This window comes from Polistes fuscatus, unplaced genomic scaffold, assembly GCF_010416935.1.
Source record: "Polistes fuscatus isolate 324 unplaced genomic scaffold, CU_Pfus_HIC Scaffold3, whole genome shotgun sequence".
Taxonomy (NCBI): Eukaryota; Metazoa; Arthropoda; class Insecta; order Hymenoptera; family Vespidae; genus Polistes; species Polistes fuscatus.
The window spans coordinates 3,928,907-3,950,379 of NW_025113107.1; the positions used below are offsets into that span (position 1 = coordinate 3,928,907).

Sequence of the window (21,473 nt, forward strand, 5' to 3'; positions counted from 1 at the left end):
GACGTGTTCGAGTCTACGATCAAAACGGAATTAGAAAGTTGTGATTTTCTTCTCGTGTATATATATATGTACCTAGTTTGTGATTAAATTAGCCTATATATCGTCGTGGGAGGAAGCTTTGAAAAGATATAGAGAAACAAGAATACACAAATGTCGTACACAGTATACGACTTTCTAATCTCGAAAAAAGTTTTTATCAAAATATGTTTTATTAATGTGATTTTCATTATCTTTGCAAATAAATTATTTATAGTTCAAATTCGTCGACGTTGTTATGTCAAAATTGTTCGACAATCGTGTAGTCTTGTATATTATGTATAATATTATTTATATAAAATATATATATCATTTCATTATTTAACGTGTTATTTTTTTTTTTCTAACGAGACAATTAATAGAATAATTTTGAAGATAATTCAAGTATAGTTTTCGAGATAAATAATAATAATCTAATATAATTACACGTTGGAATAATGCATTTTACCTTGATAATTAGTGCTCGTAGAAAAAATTTTGTTGAAATTAAATTATCATTGGCATAAAAATGTTTCTATATCGTGCATCTAATTTTCACGACCTACTTATTCGCAACGGGCAACAACGTTGTAGAATTTATATTTAATTCCGCATTAATCGTAGAACGTTCTTATAATAATTCTCGTTTTAATTTTGTTGCTACGTAAACGTATTTATTATTCGAATACGATAATTTATCGAAATTTATTATACACGAACATCGTCGTATATTTTGACGTTTTCTTCTTTGGCCTTGTAAAAATGTGCGACCGTGCGTACAGATTGAGACAGATTTACGTTAATACCTTTACTCGTACTTATTCGCGTTAGTACATAAAAGAAATGACGTATAACATAGGCCCTTCTAGATTAAGTCGCGATCACGTTACTTTTCTGTCAAGATGAAAAATTGTACTCGTGCTTGATAACGAGCTTGAAAGACATTATCGGTTGGCTCGTATTAAAACCGTTAATTTTAAACGAGAATATGGGAAAGATCAAATTCGAAAGTATAAAAAAAAAGAAAATAAAAAGTAAAAAAATAAAAAAATAAAAACATATATAAACGAATGAAAGGGAATATAGAATTAAATCTTATTAATAGCTTAGTAGATTTATAAATCGATACTAACGAAAAGAAACTTGATGCGTCAGATGAGATAAACTAAATAACCTTTTTCGATGTAAAATAATTATTTGAACGATATTATTATACATACGATCAAAAAATTGTTTATTAAAACTAGTTAACATCTTTATTGATATAATTAGAATCGTCAAAGAAACGTTGCCACTTTGATAGGATAATAATATGTAGTAACTAAACGTGAAAGTGTTTTACAATGTTCTCGTCAAGTTCTCTCACATCAGTGGATTTATTATTCATCGCCTATGGAAACTCGCACGCGAGATCATTTTATGGAAAAGCTTTTCCGTAAGACTGTCGTCTTTGCTTTTAACTCGTTGGCAACACCGGTTTAAAAGGGCGTTAGAGCGTTTGAGACGTTCACTGAAAATGAACTCGACGTTTTATCTTAAGAGAGAAACTGTTACTTACTGGTAATTCTTCGATTGAATTACGTTCAAAGAAAAGCTTAGAAATTTCTTCATTTAAATGTAATCGAAATTTATAAAGTAACGCGTGACAATCATCTCGTATCATTTTCAGATATATTTATTTTGTGTAAATAATAAGTTCTTTCTTTTTCCTTCCCCTTTCCCCTCCTCTGCCCCCTCCCCCGGTCAAATTAATCGCAAAAAGCATCATCTATCGTTAAAAGTTTCTTTTCCCAGCGTTAAAGCCAAGCAATAACTAAATTCGACGATACCCAGCTAGCGTCGAAACGTAATAGCCCCTTGAAAATCCGGAACTCGCTATTCCCTGGTCAATCCAGTGGCCGTCGCTTTCGTATAAACGGGAGGTGGGTGAGGGTTTTCCCGGTAGAATTTTCGCAACGTGCGAAAACACTTTTCGCGGCGATCCACGAGGGATTAAACTTCCCCCGGACGTTTTTCTTAAGGGGTGAGTGAGATAGATATAGGTATACGGTATATACACCTTCGTTATATGTATATATACACACACAATATATCTATGTACAGATATAGTATATAGTAGACTTGAGGGTGCTTCTAGCCACCCTAAAACGCGTGGCAAATCGTTTAAGCTGAAGAAAAAGAGAAAGAGGGAAGAAAAGGACAAGAGATATCATACACGCGTGAAAAGAGAAAGAAAATGAATAAGACAAAAAGAGATAGAAATAGAGTAGTAAAAGGTAGAAACGTATCCCGAACCGAAAAACCAGTTAGCATATATCACTAATATTATCTTGGAAGGTATTGAGAAAGGGCGGCGTGGTAGCAAAGGACTGTCGAAAGGGTAGGAAAATACTGTGCCTTCTTCCTCTTTCTCTCTTTCGCTCTCTCTCTCTCTTGGTGCCACGCGATATTACCAGGGCTTAGAACGGTTGGGACTGACTTCATTATGTGGCCAGGATAGAGAGAGAGAAGCATCGAATGGAATGTGGAATGGTCGGTTGGTCGGTCGTGTGTATGGTTGTTCTGCTGTTCTCTATGGTTGGTCGCTTTCCTGTGGGTTGCTTGCTCGTGTGGAAGTCGAGTGTACGCGTCTGCTTCAACTCGTTGCATTTCTCTCTCTCTCTCTCTCTCTCTCTCATTCCGATATAACACTGCCCCTCTCTTTCTCTTTCCGTTTTCCTCATAGTTTCTCTCTATCCCTCCCTCTCTCTTTTCCCTCTTTCTCTCTTCCTCGTCTTCCCCCGTTACTGGAAGGACCCAGCACGCACTCAGGAGAGCAAGAGGAATTTCACAGACGACAGCTGTATCCCTGTCTCTCTTTCTCTATTTTTCTTTATTTTTCTCTTTGCGTGCTTTTAGAGGTATAGGAATACGATATCCTTTGCGAAATTCGTGATTTCGTTGTCGCTAGTTTTTTAGTCGGTAACGTTATCAAACGATCGCTAGATATTTTCGATCTCTCGTGTAGGTATTTTTTTTTTTCTTCTTTTTTTCTCTCTCTCTTTCTCATTATTTACTTATTTCATTCTTTTTTTTATTTCATATTTTATAGAGTCAGGGTTGAGTAAAAGGGAAAAAAATAAATGATTTATACAAATAGGAACATATGTGTAATATCGTTTTCAACTAACTCGTATTTTATTATAAACAAAAAAATACAGTATGTTGTGTATTAATAAAAATGTAAAGTTATATCTATGTATTTAAATATGAATTGTTATCGTAAATCAACGTTAGTCGCGATTAATCTTCTGGTGGTCTATGGAAAAAAAAAAAAAAGAAATAAGAAATATTAAATAATATTGTACGTTATCATTATCCTATTTTGAAACGGGTTACACGTAAAAGCACTTAGTACCCACTCGAATGTAACTCTCCACGTATTCTAGTTCGTGTCTTTTAGTTAAAATATGGTTAATGAAAAGCTGTCAAAGATTTTGATGCTTGTAAAATAACGACTTTGAGAAAAGAAAAGAAAGAGAGAGAGAGAGAGAAATATAATAAATACATATATGGATGCAGTAATAAAATGTCGGTTTGATTTTTTTTTTTCGTTGAATCTTACATTAGAAATTCAATATCATCTTATGATTATGATGGACGAAATATCATGTTGTCTTCGAGTAGATTACGATAAGATTTCTGTTACTGTGTCGAAGTATATACTTAGAATGGATTCCAATATCGAAGAGTAAATATACTTGTGAATTCTCTCTTAGCTTTTGACATTGCTTTCTTTATTCCGATAAGATATTCTAGGCTTTCAGATCGTCGTTGTTGTTTGTAGAACTTCTTCTTCGAAGAAGAAGAAGAAGAAAAAGAAAGAGGAGAAGGAGGAGAAGGATATCTTTCTCTTGAGTTGTGGTTCGAAGAAAATTCTAATCGAAACTTTATACCATAAGTACATTTAATATGTTCCTTTGTTTCTCGAATTTGTACAACGGTGTAGTATTCATAAAGAAATCAATCTATATAATATAGATTGTATATTATATATATTACAAATTGTTCGAAAGATCGCGAATTAATATTATTTTTATACTTGTGTTTATTTGATCAGTTATATTGTTAAATAAATGGTCAGTATCTATAAAAAAAAGGGTGTTGTACGGTTGCATTACACAAGTGTATATATTTAAATGTGATTATAAATATTGAACATAATAATATATAAAAAAAATATTTAATGGAAAAAATTGTTTAAAATACTGCGCGACGTGAGCGCGATAAAATAAGCTGTTTTATATTTATCTAAAAAAAACATTGAAAAAGAAACATTTCAAATAAAATAATATAAACATCGATTTACGACGATATTCAAAACGATCAATCAAATATTTTGTAAACGTTACTCGTCGAATTATGGAACAAGATTCACGCGTGTATGTTTCTCTCTATGTTCGCATGTGTGAAAGGACTAATTTGATCAGCACTTGCGGGTTCGACTGGTCGGCCAGCCCAATAGGATCGTGAATCTGTAAGCTCCTGGTATCGAATCTCTGCTAACTAACGGAACGGATATTAATTTCGACGCGCTTCTCAAACCGATCCATTAATCCAATTTACACGCGCATTTGACGTGTAGCGTTCCGTAGTTGCCTGCGTCGTTCCGTGCGTATACATTTAAATGTGTAGTGCAATTACGTTGAACGCTCGAAAATCATCCTTGTCGATTTCCGCCTTTCGAGATTCGCTCACTTCGCCATTTTCAAAGAATTCGTTAATGTATTTTTCTTTTCAAATAGTCATTTCCTCTTTTTTCTTTTCTTTTTTTTAGTCCATTAAAACCATACTTTATCAACATAAATTGTTTCCCCTATTGAGATAGGAATTTTTTGTAATTTATCTTTGCGATAGAAACATTAATGACAAAGTATTATTTTATCATATGCAATTTGCTTTTTCCTGAGATTTGCGGTTCCAAATATTCTCTGATTTTTCGGTAACGTTTGTGAATTTTCTTCGTACGAGAAATGCACGTATGATGTATGCGCACATACACACATATATATACTTAAATAATTTTCCAATTTTTTCGGTGAGTTTCGTTTTATTGTCGTTATTATTTTAATGAGTCGTTTTTCCACGATTGTTTCTTTCTATTTCTTTTTTTTCTTTAGTATTTTTTATTTTGAAACAAATTTTTCTCCAACCCGTCTTTTTTTCACCCCCACCCCTCCCACTCCCTCAAATGTAGCACTTTATATCGAACAAAAATAACGCGTTCGTGCATACGATGAAAATTGAATCTAGTCGAAGCGTCAAAAATATAGGAAAGTTCATCTCTCTCGCTAATCGAATTTAAATAGTTTCGAAAAATCAACGACGTGTATGCACTTAGATAATTGAAACTGATTGATTTATCAGTCGATGATACGATCCGTCCTACGTGCTAGTTGGTAGTACAATTTGCAAGTTTCGATGTTTGTTTTTCTTTTTTTTTCTTTTTCCCTTTCCCTAGGCAAATTGGAAAGGAAGATAAAACGGAGCCAAAAAGAAAAATAATTTGATTAATATGATACAAATAAATCGTTATTAATTTTATATCGAGACCTGATTTTTCTTATCTATCTATTTAGTTATTTTTTTTTTTTTTTTTTTTTCCCGAGGGCGGAGGGGAAGAGAGAAAAAATGCAGGAAATAAAACTCTTACTCTTTTTCTATTGCCTTCGTTACACCCTTCTCCCTCCTTTCCTCCCGTCCTCTTGCTCCCATTCCAATTTCTTCTCTTCTTTTCTTTTTTATTTTTTACCAAGGAGGAGGTCTGCCTCCAACTGGCGGATTACTCAACGTAAATCCTTAATTCAACCGTAAACTCGAGAAGCTCGGGTGAGTACTCTCTTTGCAGTCCCTAGAAATCTGCGAATGATGTTTGCGCAAGTAGCCAAGTAAGGATGAAGAAAGATAGAAAGTAAGAGAAAGAGAGAGAGAAAGATGCAAACAGCTAGACGAGAGTTTCTCTTTGGTCGCCGCCGGTCTTAAAGATTTCCAAGATTAAAAGCTCGAGAACGCAGTGTGTCGGCTTTTTCCCGTGTTTTCCAACGTCTTCTCTCTATCTTTTTGTCTTTCTCTCTCTCTCTCTTACTTATTTCTTTTTTCTTTCTTGCCACTTTGCCTTCTTATGATTTTCCTTCTCTTTTTCCTTGTATATCACCAAGAGGGATTAACTAACAACGAGACGTCGGGATTGGTCGTTGTAGTATGGCACTTTGACTGTAGAAACGAACACCTTTATCTTTTAGTTTTTAGTTTAGTTTTATATCGGTCGTCTAGACAACTTTTTATTCTTAATACATATATATATATATGTGTGCGTATGTGTGTTTGTCGAGAACGTAATTATATTTGAAGAAAAATGAAGAAAAATTATTCTTTTTGCCATCTATCGTTCTCTCGTCCTGATTTTAGTAACGCCCAAAAATCGGTCACACGTCAATTCTGTACGATTAATCGATCATCGTTGATCTCTCAATTCTTTTTTCCTGATATATTAAAAATTGACGTTGATTAATTGTAAAGCTAAATTGAAAATGGAACGAAGTATACAATATATAAATGTATGTGTATTATATATGTATGTATTACAACGTGACGGATCGGGTTCGTTCTGTATATAGATTAGCTTGAATAATTATTTCAAAAAGACTATAACAAAGTATATTTTATTAATAGTTATTTCGTCCATATGGTTAAACTATTAAGTGTATTCATTACGTTCTCGTTGTATATATAGAATTATATTTTAATTAAAAAAAAAAATGATTAGAAAATTTTTCTAACGAAATAAAAAATGGAAGAAATAAAGAAGGAATTTTGTTTGCGAAAGAAAAAAAGGATAGGTGAAAAGGGTTAAAGGAGTAAAGCTGATCGAAGAAAGAAATAAAATGTAAAGGATAGTTGGTAAGAAAAAGAAAAAGAAAGAAAAAAAAACAGATAATATATGAAGAATGAGAGAAAGAGAAACATAATAGGGAGGGGGTGGAGTAAATAAACGAACGAAAACATGCACGCGTTTCTGTTGATAAAAATTCAAGAGTAATATCAACGTGAATCCGTTTAGCAAAGCTATTTAGTCACTTGGGAATTCGTTTAAATAAAATTTTGTGACGCGTCGAATTTTTTAAGCTTACTCCTTCGTGTAGCTTGTTAAGGAAACAGGAATTTAAAAAAATTAAAAGAAAAGAAGGGAAAAAAAAAAGCAATCGTTACTATTGGCTTTTCTCGTAAACTGCAAATAGTGGAATATACATGTATATGTAAGATCTAATCTCGCAAACAAACTAACATAAAAAGGGAACAGAATAGAAAATAAAATAATAAAAGGAATAAAGAGAGAGGAGAGAGAGAATAATGAGGCTGGCAGGGGTGCGGTGGGGGGGGGGAGTTAAATGATAAAACACAAGGGAAAAAAGAAAAGAATGTGAAAAGGTAGAAAACAGGTATCCAACTTGGAAGTTACGTAAAGGATATTCCAGCGACAGGATTACGGTCACCCCTTTTCAGAGAGAAAACCTCTTTTACCCTCTTATCCTTTCTCTCTCTCTCTCTCTCTCTCTCTTACTTTTCCTTTATACACCCTCTAAAAACACTTTGTACTCGACGTGCAAAAATGTAGAACCCGAGTGGAGGCGCCCTAGTGGCTAGCCCACATGTAGACCAAAAACAAAAAATGAAAGAGAGTGAAATAGTGAAAGAGAGAAAGAGGGAAGTGAAAGAAGAAAAAAAAAGAGGAAACGATTTTAAAGTCACGGGCGATCCGAGTACGCGATAAAAAGGATAACGAGGATATAATACGTCGTCTAGCTTGTCTGGGAAACGTTTAGAAACGCATGCTATCACGGTTTGTACCTCTCGTTTTCACCCCATAACTAGAGGATCCCCTTTCCTTCCGTCGGTCGTTGTACTTTCTCTCTCTCTTTCATTTTTGTTTGCCAAGAGAGAGGGAGAGAGAGAGAGAGAAATGAAATTTTTCGAGCGTCGAGCCACCGTAAAAAATGGATCAGAACGTTGGTAATGACGGTACTATAAACGCAACACAACGGGATTGTTTTCTCGACTTTAGCTTTACCTCGGTTGGGAAATAATAATATGGGGATTCCCCGTTTATATTACACACGTTAGGATGGGATATATCTCGAAAATTATTATTATTATTATTATTATCATTATAACACGTTACGATAAAGGGTAGAGTCTTTTAACGAGAAATTCTTTTTTCTTCTTGTTACTTTCTTTAAAATAATTATTAAATGTCAGACATGCGTAATAATGTTATATATTTTGTTAAAGAAAAAAAAATAATATAAATAAAAGAAAAGAAAAGAAATACTAGAGGAATAAGAAAAAATAAAAAGAGTGTACGTTCGAGAAGACTTAAAAAGTGATTTGTTTTGCGTAAAAGTTTACTCGGTGGATTCTGAAAGTATCTCCATCTCGAAATAGAAGAAAAAGTAAACGACGACGACGACGACGACGACGACAACGCCGAGGAGGAGGACGATGAAGAGAAAGAAGAATGTGAAAAAAATCAGCACGACATAATATCCAAGCCGATAGAAGAAAATCTTGGGTGGTGGAAGCTAAGGAAAATATCCTACCTTAAGTCTTAGGTTTATGAAAGTCGTTGCCCGTGTCGTGTTGTAAACTACCCTGGGTATTACACTTTCTTATTCTCTTTCTCTCTCTTTCTCATTTTCTTTGTCTTTCTTCTGCTCACCTTATGGTTACGAGCTCCTAAGATTCGAGCGTGCCTTAACTACGCTTTAAGTTCTTTTATGCGGCTTAACGAGATTCCCTGTTCCCGGAGTAAGCTTTGCTAAGGGGGTAAAGGGGTGGATCTTCGCCAAGACGTTGCGAAAACCCACCCTTCTTGTATCGTCTTTTCTCTATTCCTTCTATTCAATTGGAACTTACCCTACGACTTGGAATGCAACTTTACGGAGAACCTGTCATGTGTGTGTGTATGTGTGTATGTATGTATGTATTTGTATGGTTTGTATGGGTGTGTGTGTCAATGCATGTGTATACATTTACGTATATCCTCTGTGTAAATAGATCCTGTAGAATGTGGATCGAATGAACGAGAGAAGGTAGAAAGGAAAGAGAGCAAGCGAGAGAGAGAGAGAGAGAGAGAGTACATTCGGACTGACTGCACGAGTGCTTTAGTTACGATTTGTAACGATGGGAGTTTCGAAACCCGTTTCGAAACAAGAAACGCGAACTTTCAGGCACAAGAATGCGAGCGTTCGACGGGAATGAAGATTCCAATTTCGTGTTTGCATTTGCATATAACCTCTGTTACCGGAATAAGCGCAACTGAAAACTTTTCGTCATCATTATCATTATCATCATCATCACACCAACAGTTTTTCTCCTTAACTTGTTAATTTAAATATAGAAAAATTAGATTCCAATAAGTATCTTAAGATTTGTATCTTGACGTTTATGGTGTTTTTTATTTTTGATAAGACCAATTGAAAGATTGCAATCGATCGTAAAGAATAAAAGGAAAAAAAGGGGGTGATCATCGAAGTGTGGAAAAAACGATCAACGATGAACGGCTAATTGGTGGTGGTGGTGGTAGTCCTCCTCTATCAATAAACAGCGCGCACGTTTATCGTCGTCTGGGTTGTGTTCCGTTCTTATCAAAATACTTCATCGTACAAACGGAGCTAGAAAAAGGGAACTAGTAGTAGTAGTAGAAGAAGATAGTCGTTCTTGCTTAATTCTTCTCTATCCTTGTCGCTTTTCTTCAAGGAAGGAAAAGAAAAAGAAGGTTTCGTTCGTGTATCCCTCGAAAACCTTTCCACGTGTTCAAAGTTATCTCTCTGTTTTCCCCCTTCGACATTTATAAGAAGAAACGAGAGGAACTGGAAATGGAATGAAAGAGAAGAGAGAGAGAGAGAGAGAGCGTAGTGTATCCCAAACGATATCTACCCCGTCGCAGGAATTTCAGATCTCTCTTCTACAATTCTTACTCTTTCTCTCATTTTCTCATTCTCACTCCCTCTCTTTCTCTTTTCGAAGGTTCGAAATGCCGGAAGAAGGAGAGAGAAAGGAAATTGAATCTCGCTTTATCTCGCATAGCGATATTGAAAAGAAAAAGAAAGAAGAAAAAAGGTGATATGGTGGTAGGAGGTGGAAGGAGGATGGTGGAGAGTGGGGGAATGGGGGAAAGAAGAGGAATCTCTTATTCTCTCGTGAAGCGAGAAAGAGAGGATGGAGAGATAGAAATGCAGCCAGCAGCAAACCCCCTCGTGTCGTTGGTCGAGCGAATAAATTGTTACGAGCGATATCAACAGCTACCACCTACCCAACACCTCGACGGATACGACGAAAAGAATTTTCTTTCTCTATTTCTATTTCTATTTCTCTTTCTCTCGATCATCATCTTGCCTTGGTTGGTTGGTTGGTTGGTTGGTTGGTACTCGGAGACGACGTCGTCGACGTTTTCACATCGACGCGTTCGTTTCGATTCGTCTTCAGCAAGCAGCAACCTCATCGACCACGTTCTTCGAAGCTACCCTATTATTCTCTCTTTCTCTCTCCGTTATTTCTTTTCTCTTTTACGTCTCCGCTTTTCCTCTCTTTTCTTTTCCTCCTTTCACGGTTCTCGCACGAACGACCATTCGAGCGACCGGTAATTCGGGTATTTCGAGATTTTCAACGTGCTGCTAGGGGAGGAGAGCCAGTAAGAATCCTTCGTGCCCGAGGGTTGTTTTTCTTTTTTCCTTTTTTTTTTTTTTCTTTTGATACAGAGGAGTATATAACACTATCGCACCCACCCCTTTTAAGGATAAGAAACAGACAGAGGGGGTATTTTTGACACGTCTCATACATATGTTTCTCTTTTGTATTCTACCGTGTTTTTCTCCCTTTCTCTCTCTCTCTCTCTCTCTCTCTCATGTGATAGGAGATGACGATCTTTTTTTTTCTTTCTTCTCTCTCTCTCTCTCCTTTTAGATTTTCAAGATACTTACATGGCGTTTATATATCGTATCTCTCTTGACATTTTTATCGTTCTTTTATAGTACTATATGCGGTTCGATCGAAAAGTAAATATACTCAGGATAGAATTTATTTCCGGTATATCGGAATTCTAATCAATTCCACGAGTAATTAACACCTCGCGGCAAACGAGTTTTTTTATTTCGTTCATTCAAACAAATTTATAAATGTATTATTATATACATATATATATATACGTACACACATAGGACATGTATATAAAATCCTTACAAATTGACGATAATTTCATAGAATTTTGAACAGTATCTCGAGAGAACCTGATTCTATTATACTAAAAGAGCCCTGAATACACCAACGAACCTTTCTCATGAGAATGAGAGAGAGGGAGAGAGAGCAGAGCTAATTATACTAACGACCGGCAATAAAAAGCTACCGAGACGCCGACGTCCCGGTATTCGCACGCAATTACCACGATCCTCGAGGTCGAGGGTCAGGTTGCGAGTCAGGTCGTCTCGAATCTTGTGAGTAGTTTCGGACTTGTAGAAAAAACTCCTCCTCCGTCATTGGAGCGTCTAGCTAGCTTGCAAGCTAGCTAGCTAGCTTGCTAGCGTGTATACGAGGCCAACCCTTTTTGGTAGGGTATGAACTATGAACTCGCGTGCAACTATTTCGAGACCTCGCAGCCTCGACATTGAGAATGCATTTATATTTCTTGCTAAGACCGACTCTCCTTCCTTTGTTTCTTTTTTCTCTTCGTGATTCTTTGAATCGTAATATTTTCGTTATTCAAATGATATCTATGTATCTGAACGCATTCTCGATACGGTGTGTCTAGACCGTAGTTATATTAGATTGCAAATATTTTTAGAAATAGAATGAAAAAAGGAAAGACAAAAAGAGAAAACTTTCACCTGTACTGCAAGTACGTTCGAGGTCTTTTAGCGGTTGGGAACAAGTGTAAAAAGAGAGAGAGAGAGAGAGAGCAGAAATAGAGGAGATAGAAAAAAGCGTGTTTTATTCTGTTATTTCACGTGACATTCGCAGTCGTATATGATCGTCGTTCGTGTCGACGTAGCAAGAGGAGAGAAGGGTGGGATGGTTGGGGAAGGGATGGTTTGGTGGTGGGTGTTTGTTGACATTACGTTTCGTACGATGTTTCCCAATGAAACTGCTTTTATTCCATATACTCTGCGTACGGATGAACGACTGTCAGCTTAAATTTCGTTGGTGGATCAATATCGACAGTAGAGTTTTGTGTTTCTACATATGTCTATTATGTTTTTCTATCTATACACGTTACGATGTATGTATGTATGTGTGTGCTCAAGCAGGACATAGATAGATACATAGATAGAAAAAAAAGATAGAGAAAGAGAGAACAAATTCGAGATGAAAGAGTAATTTTTTTCTTCTATTTAAATGTCAAGAGTTATCCTTTCAAATGTTCAATCTTTCACATGTTGGCTCTATTTATTTCGAAGTAATCCAAATTATCGACATATTGGACGTTTCTCGGAATAGTTTAGAATATCGTTTGGAGGAAAGGCAACGCGTTTTCGTCACGAAGTTTACTTTTTCTTTTCATTTTTTTTTTTTACGAAAGGTAGTAGAAAGATTCGACGGTACCACCACCACCACCACCACTATTACCATGCGGTCACGTAACGTTGGTACAGACCGTTACGAAGGGTGGTATCAACCCCTTTAATTTTCTATTACGAAACATTAACCAACTTTTTAGACTATTATCCCCGTGGCAACGATTATAATATCTTCTTTTATTTTTCTTATTGATGCCAAGTATTCTTAAAAAAGATTGCTATTAAACGTAAGTTCATTGTCTTTCTTTATTTGTTTATTGTTTCGGACGATATTAATCCGATGATTATAGACAAATTTTCCGATTTTGTTTGTGGAGATGCGCGCACACAGACACACACATACGTGATGCATCAAGTATAATGAAAAGATTAATTTTGAACGGGTATTTCGGTACTTCGTAAAATTACGTGTTTCGTCATCATTATTTCTATATGACAGTATATCAATATTTAATTAATAAATATATAATGCGTGTCCTTATGCGCGTGTGCGCGCAAGTGCAAGTGCGTAAGTATAATACTTCGATCATAGTTTAATATATATATAGAACGGAAACTTTGAAATTTAATTAATATCGATTCTACTTTAATATCGTTGCAATGGTCTAACGTTAATATATATATTTCATGGGATGACGACGACGATGATAGCCAATTACAAACGAGTTTACTCTTAAACAGGGTATACTTCTTGATTAAGACACGCACTTTATTAACGAAACCATCCAATCGTCGTTTTAACTTCGAAATGCAATTCGTCTGGCTAACGCATGTAAATGAGAGAGAGAGAGAGAGAAAACGATAGGGTTCACTTATAAAGACACGCAAGGTTTTTCGACTTGAACAAACTTCCGGTGGCGTATATATCATCGTCGCGAAGGTCGTTACTGGAACTCGAGTCAGGGAGTAATTAGCGGAGAAAGGGGTGGAAGTTAAATAGCAGTGTAGTAGTAGTAGATAGTTAATATATACTAACTAGTAGTAGTAGTAGTAGTAAAGGTAAGAAAAAAGAAGGGAGATGATAGGGTAAGAAGATCAAAGCAAAAAAGGGAATCAAATTTTCGAGTCTGATTAATTTTCCCCCGTCGCTTTTAATATTAGCAGCAAAACTCTCTCTCTCTCTTGTGTTTAAAAGAGTATCGTTAACTTTTTGATATCTCCGTCTCCGTCGTATCCAATTTTCTCTTGAATTTAAATATTTTCCAAAATATTGATATATTGTATTTATCAAGAAAGATCAATGGATGATAAATTTACCGTTAAGAAAAAATATTTCCTTTTTTTTTTGACACAGATCTATGAAAATAGTACATTTGTATTTTTCAACAAAATGTACGTATATTAAATTTGTTATCTGCATACACGGAGAACAACAAAGACATGTCTATCGTCGAACGTCAGGGCAAATAGTATTTTTACCGATCGCTCGTGGACGTTGGGGGGGAGGCGTCGTTATTTGAGTTAGACTCGAAGTTTCTCTTTTCTACGTTTACGAAAGGATAGTAAAATGGAATGGCGATAGGAATGGTGTTGGTAAGACTAGTGGATAGATACGAAGAGAATAAGAGGAAGAAAGAACGAGAGAGAGAGAGAGAGAGATAGAGAAAGGACAAGTAGTCGCTGCACTGCATTTCTTAATTGTTCTCTAACAAGAGAAGTTGGCACTTGGCACCGTTTGTTGGCCCGTCTCACCTCTTTCCAGCACCCTCGACCCACTCACAAGAGACAGCTACCTCCTCCTCACTCTTCACCCTCTACGATCTCACAACGTTATCTCTGAATTCTCTTCTTCTTCTTCTTCTTCTTCTTCCTCATCTTTTTTATACTTCTTCTTGTTCTTCTTCTTCTTCTTCATTCCTACCAACCTCGAAGGAGCCAGTCGTCCAACATGTTACAAAGTGATTAGTCGAGTAATACTACCGTCTTTCTCTTTCTTTTTCTTCCTCTGCTGCGGTATGTCGCCAAATGCAGTAGCAGCAGGAACGTTGGCTTTACAATTGCGACTGCACTTTGCAGCTCCAATCTGCCTCGTCGAAAGTTTTCTCTCTCTATCTAGGATCGAAATTTTGTGTCTCTCTCTCTCTCTCTCTCTCTTTCACATACACCACGTACACGTTTAGATATGTTATATACGTTCTCTTTTGTTTTCCAAGAATATATTCAAGAAATTACAGAGAGAGAGAGAGAGAGACGATAGTAGGTAGGCTACGATGAAGCTCTTCTTTGAAAATGAATCATTGTATTTTCTTATAACGTTCACGGGATTTCTCGATGAATTTTCTCTAATATTAAAATCGACGAATAAATTCATTTTGTCCGTCATAGACATTTACAAAATTTTAATTAAATCAGTTTTAAGGAAAAATTCCAAGGATTTTAGTAATAATAGTAATAACTTTGACGTATATTTTAAGAAATTTTCGGAACCTGAGAAAGGAGCCGGAAGTTATAATCGATACGAACCACAGACAGACCTTTATAATTTGTTTTTCCGTATAGCAGCTGTCGTCGTCGTCGTTTTTCTATGTTGTACGTTTAACTGTGCGTGTAAAAGTTCTGCATGCGTGCTTTCTCTATCCCGACACACGCGTTTCTTTCACTGTCCCACGAGATATCTTGAAAAGATTAAACGTTATAACAACGTGGTTAATTACCTACGTATATCATCCGTACGGAACAGCTGTAGAACGAATGCCGATTATTATGAATATTTTGCTTTTTTCTTCCCCCTTTGGTAACGTTTACGTTATATCGTAAGAGAATATTTCTTTGAAAATTTATACCAGGAAGAACAACTGTTAGAGAATTTTAGTTCGAGGAAATCCATCGCGTGAGAACGATCATTTTGTATAGAAGTGACCAGGAAATGAACCGAATTAGACGTCCATTGTACCAACTGAATGGTACCTTGAAAACGTTTGCCATTCGATGAGAGGATATAATCAAAATCGATTTCTCAACCATTAGTTTTCATTACCTCGATTACCTATGGATATAGTTACAGATATATATCTCTGCGTGTAGGTACATTAGAAATGTTTAATATTCAACGATACGAAATGATCGATCGTATCACACACACACACACACACACACACACACTCTCTCTCTCTAATCAGATTCGTGATTCTGATCAAATTTGATTTAAAAGTAAATTGAAGAATGGTAACATCTGTGTGTGATAATCATCCACACGATATGTGACTTTCTATATGTATACTATTTCTCTCTATCTCTTTCTCACCTTTTCTTATTTCGGAATGTTTGATTATCTTCTTGCACGAGGATACTCGTGGGAATGATTTCAACCCTGTACAGCTGGTACACACCTCTCGGTTTCTCCCTGCTCTTCCAAGTAACAGAGATAGATAGATATATAGATAGATAGATAAAGAGAAAGAGAGAGAGAGAGAGAAGCAGACTAAAGCGGTTATTTCGAAGCGGCCTCATAAACGTACTGGCCGTTGCTCTGAGAGCCGTGAAACGAGCTCTAGTATTAAGTATTATGACTATATGCGACGAAGACAACGGTGGTGTCTTGTCGTTCACGAATCACGATTTCAAGCTTTATATAATATATATATATATAGTTGTCGGGGGGTTGGCATGAAGATAACATGTTCGCGTAGTTTGTTAATAAACGTTAGAGACGCGAGAGACTTTTCGAGAATGATGTTTTGATATTGATAAATTTTCTAAGGCTATTAATATTTTTCAATAATATTAATTAATCAACGATAAGTTATCCTAAATGAATGTTTAACGATAACGTTAATTATTAAAGAATCGTGTGGAGTTTCTTAAAAAAAAAAAAGAAAACAAAAAAACACTTACAATTATGCAAGGAAAATTGTAATAAAAAGAAAAATAACAAACCAAATGATCGGGCTAAGAATTTTCTTTGATAGTGTAAGTATTTCTTTGGTAGTGTCGTATTTTCCTCTTTCTCTCTCTCTCTCTTTCTCTTTCTATTTGTTCGTTTTTCTTCAAACATCGCTGGGAGAACTGCGAATGGCAAATGGATAATTAGCAGGCTTGCAGCCGGCGCGGCCAGGATGGAAATAAATTTCGGTCGTAAGGAGCCATGAAGTCAGTATTTAATAGTACACCACCACCGGGCTCCCAACGATACGAGCTTTACCGTCTACTTTCTCCCTACCTCCTACACCCCCTATCCCCCTCGTACTCTTCTTTATTGCTTTTGCATGGCTTTCGAGAAAACAGTCGCGACGTGACGCGCCGAGGAGGAAGCTTCCTAGCTAAGGTAGATTGAGAAAATTTTACTAGGTTCGTTGTTCGCGTTCGCGAATTTTCTTTCCTTTTGCGGAACAAAAATTCCATGAATTTCTTTTATGTAAAATTTGTACGTTGTTTAAACCGTTTTACCCTACGTTAAATGTTACATTTTCAACGTGATTTATTTTCTTCCCATATCTTTATAATATTTATTTAACTTTTTATTTAATATTTTTATTATTTATTATTTTTTATTTATTTATTATTATTTATTTTAATTATTTATATACTTATTGCGAATTATCATCATATTAAATTTAACGTATTTTACGATGATATTTGTTTCCTGAAGTTTTTCTATGCGTTATTTTTTTTTTTTTTATTACACTCTGTAATAATGAAAATTGCTTGCAACCATTAAGAATCGAAATGTAAGAAGAATTTATAGTAGAAATAAGATTTCAGAAACTGTGCTACTATTTTCTGATAAGCTCTTAATTCATAGTAATCTTCCTTTTTATTTCTCTCTCTTTCTCTCTTCTTTTACAAAATTATGAGAATAGTAAACAAAGAACCCGTACAATGGATCTTCTTTCCTTTTTCTATGATGAAAATTTCTCTTCTAGGATTTATAAAAAAGAATAAAAAAAAGGAGATAAGAAATGAGCAAACAAAAAGGGGTTGGGGGAAGGGAAGGAACGTGTATTTGCGCAATGACATTGAACACAATGAGAAAAATGAGAAAAAGCTTCCACTTTTCTCGTCGTTCATTGTCGGGAAGAAAAAGAAGGAAATAAAGGAAAAAAAAAAAAACAAGATAAAAAGAAGGGTAGGCGAAGAGGATGCACTTTAAAAGATTACACGCGTCGACCTTGTCGTAGGGAAAATAACTGCGTTAGCAAATCCATATTATAGTTCTGTTTCAAGGAAAGAAAGAAGAAGAAGGAACGAAAGAAAATACTTTCTTGTAATATAACGAATATTTTTCTACCATTTTTTTTCTTTTCCTAAAGAACAGACAAAAGAATCTTTCCCTAAGAATCCGATAATTTTGTGTTTTACGTCTTACGAAAAAAAAAAAAAAGAAAGAAAAAGAAAAACGAAGAAACAAGAGGAAGAAGAACGAGAACGAATAAGAAACGTAAAAAAAAGTGTACGAGAATTAGTAGAAGCAGCTGGATTGGAAAAGGGGTATGGGTAGGTGGTATGGGGGAGGGATAGGTTGGAGAAGAAGGAGAAGGAGGAGGTTGAGTTGGTTGGAAATCTTTGCAGATAATTACATTTTCCGCGCTGTTTACCAGTAATCATGGAACCATTTTACCTGGACGTCGGGGGGGGGGAAAAATGTTCTCTCGCTTCGTCCTCTGGTTCAACCTACTCTCTTTCTCTCTCTCTCTTTTTCCCTCTTACCCTCTTACCCTCTTTCTCTCTTTTTTTAACACGTTGATCCCGCGGGTAAATAACAATTTTAATTAAATTTCAAATCATTCCCCGAGGCCATACGCACTTCACTACCGAAGATCCTCAGGCTACTATCGACTACTGGTGGTTACGTCTCTGGTAGATATGTATAGATAGAGACGAGATAGTATAAGAGAGAGAGAGAGAGAAAGAAAAAGAAAAAAAATGCAAATTATTTCTCCCAACACAGGATCAGTCGGGCGGGGTTTGATGATATACCACCCTTTTACAATTTTGTTTGTTTGTTCTCCTTTTTATACCCGCCGTCGGAGTCAGATGTTAATGAGAGGTTCATTGTGTTGAAAATAAAAATGACGTTCTTTGAACGTCAAATATGTCGTTTTAGTTGAAACGTATTTATATTTAGTTAGAGCGATAAAGAGTTGGAGAAGATAGATTTCAATTTTGCGCGTTTTTAATGGCGTTGATTAAATTCGTTTCACATTTGTCGATCTCCCCAAATAGGAGAAATAAGAACACGGTTTTTTACGTCTAATATTTAATTGTTACGATATTATATTTAATAATTCCATTATAAATGTGTCACTACGTTACTTTTTTGAAAACACGCTATTATAAAATTGATCATCTACATTAGGTGTAACTATATCTCGTGACAATATTTTTATAATTCATTTCGAGTCCGTTTAAGGGTACTTCGTATCACGTGACTTGTCGTCAAACATTAAAGTACGATTATCGTTTCGTTATCTTTTCTCGTTATACTATATCAAGACTTTTTAAAAGTAACTTAACGCTTAATTTCTTCATTCGTCGTGTGCGTGTGTGCGCGCGCGCGCGTGTGTGTATACGTATGTTTGTATGTATGTGTGTATGTGTGTGTGTGGATATCGAGTGGAAGCGTTTAAAATTTTCTACAAGTTTTTTTTTCGTATTTAATATCATCGTCAAGCAAGCGAGGCTTCTTTTTTATTTTTCTTCTCCTTTTCATTCTTTTTACTTTTCCCCGTACCTTCTTTCCTTCCTTACTTTCTGCTCTTATCTCACCCGACTAGGTAGCTCACTTCGAACTCTATTAAAAGTTTTGCGACGTGTCGACATGCGTAGGTAAAAGCGGAAGTTAAGGTATTCTGCGAAAAAATCTGGGGAAATCGTTCTCCTCCCCTCCCCCCTCTCTTTCTTTTTTTCATTCTTTCTTTCTTCCTTTTTCTCATTTTTTACCAAAGCTCTCGATATACTCTTTTTCGCTCTCTACCATCATCTTTTTTACCTTTTGATTTCTTTTTCTTTTGCTTCTTCTTTTTGCTCGAAGACGATATAGAATACATAATCTCGAGGATGAGGAGATGTAGCACTTAAAAAAAAAATTTTTTTTTTTACTTTTTTCTTCGTAGTTAAAGTGTTGCCGTTCCATTAGTGTGGAATAAGATTTTCTTCCTCGAAAGTAGGTGAATTGTTAAGAAAGATTTTCTTCTATTTCTCTCTCTCTCTCTCTCTTTTTTCCTGGTGCTTTTTTTCATTTTTTATGATAATATTCTTTTCCCAGATCCTCTTAGATTTGAAAGAGAAGTGACTCTTTTTTAAATTCTCGGTCTTAGCTCGAAAAGATCGGAGGAAATAACTTTTCTTTCTGCTACTACGTTGTTGATTATCGAAACCCAATAAGAGCTCCATTGATTATTTTGTCGATCGTTTCTCTCTCTCTCTCTCGTTTTCCACTTGCTTTCTGTTTTAATCGATTTACCTCTAGCCTCGTAATCTCGTCAAGACCAAACCGTAAGTCTATCCTGTTATTGATGCCCGTTACATTTGTCTGAGATTAATCGAATTGTTTTTTATTTGTTTTTTTCTTTTTTTGAAAATACCTCTCCGTTGGTCTTCATCATCGCGACAGCAACGAGAAAGAAAAAGGAAATAAAAAGAGAGAAAAAAAGAAGGGAAGGAAAAGGAAAAAGGTAAAAGGTAAAAGGTAAAAAACCGTTTGACGTTACGATAAAAAGCTGAGAAAAAATAAATATGGAACTTCAATCGTGCCGATTCTTTCAACGATTTAATTTACCTGATGAACTTTAGCGACAAATTCATTCGTTACAAATCAACGAACATTGAATATTTAACATTTCTTTACCTTCTTTTTTTGTTACTTTTGATGTACCTCTTCTTCTTCTTCTTCTTCGTCTTGTTTCTTTTAAAACGTTTGCTTTTATTTATTTATTTTTTTTTTTTATTTTCCTTTATTATTCTTCGCAAGAAGAGAGACAAACACCACTACCACACTCTAAAACAATGCTTTAACGATTTCGGTCGGCGTGTAATGCGGCGTTTAATTAAATTTTCAACGCCCTATTTAACCAATCCGATTCGGCACTTAAACTCCGTTGCTTGATATCGTTTAATTAATGCACTCGCCATTCCGCGATATTAAATCGGATCGTGCGCGAATCCTTGTATTGGTCGAAACTTTTTACTTGGATGTTACGTTTCTCAAGCCCTTTCAGATTCTAATGGACCCCCATCTCTCCCCCTCCCTCACTCGAACGCGATTTCGTTTCGTTCTTTTCACTTGGATGCTTTTTAAAGCTTCATAGCTTTCCTTTTATGTCAATTCCGGGTAACTTTTAATTACATCAAAAGTCAAACGAACGGATAAGATTCGAGTGTTAGCAATGAAGAAGGTATATTTAAACGTTACAATTACCCCTTTTCAGTAACGAACCGGAAAAATTATACCTGTGGAAAGAATACCGATTCTGAATTAATGTAGTTTAATATGATTCGTGAAAAGAAGTATTTGAATAAAGATAACAATGATATTTATAATATTGAAAAAAGAAAAAAAAAAGAAAACAACATATTACAAAACGAAGGGAGAAGAAATTAATGACGATTATATTTGCAATATTTGTTAAAAATATTCGTAATAATAATTAAATTAATTGTTTGATTATTAATTTAAAGAAAAAAAAAAAAAAAGAAATGTATTTCTCAATATTATTTAGGCTCATACTTGCGAGCCTTTTCTGTTCTTTTCTTTTTTCTTAATTCAACGATTAAAAGAACATACTTATATTTGCGTTAAATATCTAATTGTAAGCTGTTGCGAGAGTGTTCATCGTAGCACGAAATTTCGAGCTTTTATAAAAAGAGACTTCTTTGTACAAGCTAAGCACAATTTAGTATATGAGAATAGAG

At 35.3% G+C, this 21,473-nt stretch overlaps 1 protein-coding gene across 1 annotated transcript in view; it reads left to right on the plus strand.

Annotated features, from left to right (window-relative positions):
* LOC122520143 (semaphorin-2A) overlaps nucleotides 1-21,473 on the plus strand; it is a 174,221-nt gene that overhangs the window by 2,139 nt on the left and 150,609 nt on the right. The gene's annotated exons all lie outside the window — the stretch shown is intronic.